A 5,613-nucleotide genomic window follows, 5' to 3' on the forward strand; every position below is an offset into this window, starting at 1 on the left:
TTAAGGTCAAGGTTCAGCAACAGTTACCATTAATTTCCAATACAAATTAAGGTCAAGGTTCAGCAACAGTTACCATTAATTTCCAATACAAGTTAAGGTCAAGGTTCAGTAACAGTTACCATTCATTTCCAATACAAGTTAAGGTCAAGGTTCAGTAACAGTTACCATTCATTTCCAATACAAAGAAAGGTCAAGGTTCAGTAAAAGTTTTTGTTCCATAAATGACTGATATAAATAACGTGTAAACTAAAACTTTGTACAATGTAACCATGGTTGACTTAATGAGCTCACGTAAGGCCTAGCACACAGCGGAGTAATTCAGACAAAGTGCAATTTAAATGGCATTATAACCTTATTTTATCAGTAAAGAGAAGCGTACTTACAATTACTATTAGTCTTATTGTGATATGTTATTATCAATTAACGTATCATGCTTGGTAGATTTAGGGTTATTCACCATAAGAGCATTTTCGGGCTACAAGGAAGAGCTCGTACCGATATGATATGCATTACTTACCAGATATGTAATTAGGAAAAACTAGGTACCGTTACATCTTTAATTCTGGTTCAGAAAATATTTTATATGCACTTGTGATTCGTTTATAATTATGATTTTTAAATATAATTCCTGTTCCATCATTATGTCTGATCAAACAAGTGAATTTTATATTTTCATTTTAAAGCAGCTGAAGTGAAAACAGAATCAGGCCAGGATGCTCCTTGTAAGAGACAGCTATTGCCAACCCCGCTTTCACAACATAGGGTAGTACGATAGTGCATGTGATATTAATGATAGTTTTTTATCATCCTAACTAAACAACAAGAATAGCTATACGTAAACGAATAAGAACTTTTAAAATACATACAACAGACGACAACACTTTATAACTCAGGCGAGTGTTAAATATCGACGACAATACTTTATAACTTATGTCAGTGTTAAATAACGACGACAACACTTTATAACTCAGGTGAGTGTTAAATATCGACGACAATACTTTATAACTTATGTCAGTGTTAAATAACGACGACAATACTTTATAACTCAGGTGAGTGTTAAATATCGACGACAATACTTTATAACTTATGTCAGTGTCGACCTGAGTTATAAAGTATTGTCGTCGTATTTAAGTGTTAAATAGCGACGACAACACTTTATAGCCCTGGTGAGTGTTAAATAGCGACGACAACACTTTATAACCCAGGCGAGTGTTAAATAGCGACGACAACACTTTATAACTCAGGTGAGTGTTAAATAGTGACGAAAATAATTTATAACTCAGGTCAGTGTTAAATAGATGTTCTTTCAAATTATATTCAAATATTAACTAGGAACAATGAAATAAAGTATCAATAGAATAAGACTAGCGACGAAAGCAGTCTATTTATGAAAGACTTTTACCAATATAGTTTGGATAATGACAAAAGTAGTTCCATATGAGAATACCTGCTTACCAATATAGTTTGGATAATGACAAAAGTAGTTCCATATGAGAATACCTGCTTACCAATATAGTTTGGATAATGACAAAAGTAGTTCCATATGAGAATACCTGCTTACCAATATAGTTTGGATAATGACAAAAGTAGTTCCATATGAAAATACCTGCTTACCAATATAGTTTGGATAATGACAAAAGTAGTTCCATATGAGAGTACCTGCTTACCAATATAGTTTGGATAATGACAAAAGTAGTTCCATATGAGAACACCTGCTTACCAATATAGTTTGGATAATGACAAAAGTAGTTCCATATGAGAGTACCTGCTTACCAATATAGTTTGGATAATGACAAAAGTAGTTCCATATGAGAATACCTGCTTACCAATAGAAGAAAGCCAATTGTTAAAACAGTTTCCACATGAAAAAGCCCGCCAACTTACTTATAAGTTTAATTTATCTTTTTATTAATCCAAAGTTTAAGTTATTTAGTCATTGTTTTGAGAACAATGGTCGAACTTATTAATACAATTTCTGTTTGTATTTAGTGACATCTGAAAATAATATAAAAGACATGTTTGGATCTTTTAGGAACTTCAACTTTATTAACAAGTATGTATATCATACAGCTTTAAGTAATATAATAACAGTCGTATAATTAGTTGCTATTGTAATTTTTCTAAAATAACTAAACTATCTGCCGGTAATTGGTTCTAATGTGACTGCATAATAACTATAGAATATAATCATACATAGCTTGCATATCGTTTCAAAGAAGGCGGATAATCAGGCCTAACGTTGGAATTAAAGGTCTTCTATATCGATACTCTTGAAGGAGAGAAAGTAAAGTCTTCTATATCGATACTTTTGAAGGAGAGAAAGTAAAGTGTTCTATATCGATACTTTTGAAGGAGAGAAAGTAAAATATTCTATATCGATACTCTTGAAGGAGAGAAATTAAAATATTCTATATCGATACTCTTGAAGGAGAGAAAGTAAAATATTCTATATCGATACTCTTGAAGGAGAGAAAGTAAAATATTCTATATCGATACCTTTGAAAGAGAGAAAGTAAAATATTCTATATCGATACTTTTGAAGGAGAGAAAGTAAAATATTCTATATCGATACTTTTGAAGGAGAGAAAGTAAAGTGTTCTATATCGATACTCTTGAAGGAGAGAAAGTAAAATATTCTATATCGATACTTTTGAAGGAGAGAAAGTAAAGTGTTCTATATCGATACTCTTGAAGGAGAGAAATTAAAATATTCTATATCGATACTCTTGAAGGAGATAAAGTAAAGTGTTCTATATCGATACCTTTGAAGGAAATAAAGTAAAGTGTTCTATACTGTAAGCAGCACCTTTATTTCGGAGGATCCATATCAAAAAATAATCACTAAATATAAGTCTATAATCTATCCATATTGCGAAGATTGAAGCCTACCTCTTATTTTCTAGCGTTAACAAATAGCCTGCTGTCACAAATGCTATGACGCTAGTTTAAGAAATCGGATTTATTTCAGATGAAACTCACAGAATTTCTTATTTCTATTCTAACCACTTCTCTAACACATATGTTTAAAGAACTAAATCTTACTGTTCTAAGTAACTCGATCTATGTTTCGTTATTCATTACATAACAATAGTAGACCTCCCACTGAGCAGCCTCCTACATATTTTCGTGTCTCGATTTTACTATTCCACGAATTGAGTTGTCTACGAATCTTAGACAAACAGCTGGAAGACACTACCTTTATTTCGATGGTAGTTCTATCGATTCTTACTAGAGGGCGGTAAGACTGGAATATGCACAAACAAAACAACATTTGCGGTCATATTATTTATCATTTTTATAAACAGGAGACATCTATTAGCATCAAAATATCGTCAAATTGAAAGTAGGAGTGTAAAATAATGAAAGCAAGTCTGTTAGTAAATGTGTTCGAAGTCTAAACGATATCTTAGACATCCATTTAGACTGTCTACAAACTGCCTTTTTTGGGTTCTGACCGACAAGATTATAAAGTGACAAAGACAAAAGATAACAAAACAGAATGTTCATTAATAAACTTAAGAGCATTTTTTCAAACTATTCCATTAGTATTTTAACGTAACAACTTTTAATACACGGGATGTAGTTCTGACAGTAAACAAAAACTTTTTAAGCGTAATACTAAATGTTTAAGGAAAGCCTTTAATTGATGTAGTAATACTAAATGTGTAAGGAAAGCTTTTAACTGATGTAGTAATACTAAATGTTTAAGGAAAGCTTTTAACTGATGTAGTAATACTAAATGTTTAAGGAAAGCTTTTAACTGATGTAGAGGAGACAAATGGAAAAAGCTATGTTTGTAGTATAAATTCATGTTTTTATATTTTTATATAAATGATTTTTTTTTTAGTTATCAGAATACTGTCAAGAATATAAAATGGTTGATAAGATATCCGAGTACATAATAGAAAAACTTATAACTTAAATTAATTGGCGAATCAATTATGCAGCAGAAGTGTTAATACGGGAACAATCCATGAACATTTAGATATATTGTTAATACGGGAACAATCCGTGAACATTTTAATATATTGTTAATACGGGAACAATCCATGAACATTTAGATATATTGTTAATACGGGAACAATCCGTGAACATTTTAATATACTGTTAATACGGGAACAATCCATGAACATTTAGATATACTGTTAATACGGGAACAATCCATGAACATTTATATATACTGTTAATACGGGAACAATCCATGAACATGCTCACAAATTTGGAGAAACTCTCGACTGTTTATAGATATGAGGAAGACAAAGATTAATCTTAGGAAGATCACAAATACGAGGAAGACCGTGGTCTTCATTACTTTTGAGTAAAGCGATATTTGGAAGAAGGTTATTTTTATAACACAACACCCTTTCGACTGTATTGTGTAATACGAACGCTTTTCGATTGTGCATCTTTCAGTCTTATACACCTCTAAAAAACTTGTCTTAAAGACGAATGTACTTGGGAGTCATTATTCTCTTTCTCTTTAGGAGGGCTGCTCGTGAGCAGGAAACACTTTTCACCGTGAATTTAAAAAAAAAAAACCAACAAGAAGGAAAAATAAGACAACTGAAAAAAAAAATGTAACTGTTTATACACAAACGACTTTAACTACGTAATGGCTAAAGTCAGAAATGAACGATGACGTCATTATAATGTCATCAAGACGTTTTTTATTGGTCAATTTCAATAAAATTTGTACCTGAGTGCCACGTTTAACGACGTGCATGTTTTATCTTATCCTGTTTTATACTCGCATTTCTTGTGCACTCGTTAAATCATGGTTTGATATATCGTTTGTTTGCACTCGTTAAGTCGTGGTTTGATATATGTTTGTTTGCACTCGTTATATCAGGGTTTGATATATCATTTGTTTGCACTCGTTAAATCATGGTTTGACATATCATTTGTTTGCACTCGTTAAATCATGATTTGATATATCGTGTTTTTGCACTCGTTAAATCATGGTTTGATATATCGCTTGTTTGCACTCGTTAAACCGCGGTTTGATATATCATTTGTTTTCACTTGATAAATCATGGTTTGATATATCGTTTGTTTTCAATTGTTAAATCATGGTTTGATATATCGTTTGTTTTCACTCGTTAAATCATGGTTTGATATATCATTTGTTTGCACTCGTTAAATCATGGTTTGATATATCGTTTGTTTGCACTCGTTAAATCATGGTTTGATATATCGTTTGTTTGCACTCGTTAAATCATGGTTTGATATATCGTTTGTTTGCACTCGTTAAATCAGGGTTTGATATATCGTTTGTTTGCACTCGTTAAATCATGGTTTGATATATCGTTTGTTTGCACTCGTTAAACCGCGATTTGATATATCGTTTGTTTGCACTTGTTAAATCGTGGTTTGATATATCGCTTGGATGATTTATGTTCGCCATAAGTTATGCCACGTTTACTTCTTTTATAGTTGTTTCTATAGCCACGAAGAAGAGTTCTTTGAAGACACAAAACTACCACACTGTGATGGTTACTAGTGACTACCACACTGTGATGGTTACTAGTGACTACCACACTATGATGGTTACTAGTGACTACCACACTGTGATGGTTACTAGTGACTACCACACTGTGATGGTTACTAGTGACT

General features: G+C 31.9%; 1 protein-coding gene across 2 annotated transcripts in view; it reads right to left on the reverse strand.

Annotated features, from left to right (window-relative positions):
* Positions 1–5,613, reverse strand: part of LOC111088102 (BAI1-associated protein 3-like) — a 96,912-nt gene that overhangs the window by 86,441 nt on the left and 4,858 nt on the right. The window lies entirely within an intron of this gene.

The sequence above is a fragment of the Limulus polyphemus genome, unplaced genomic scaffold, assembly GCF_000517525.1.
Source record: "Limulus polyphemus unplaced genomic scaffold, Limulus_polyphemus-2.1.2 Scaffold3129, whole genome shotgun sequence".
NCBI lineage: Eukaryota > Metazoa > Arthropoda > Merostomata > Xiphosura > Limulidae > Limulus > Limulus polyphemus.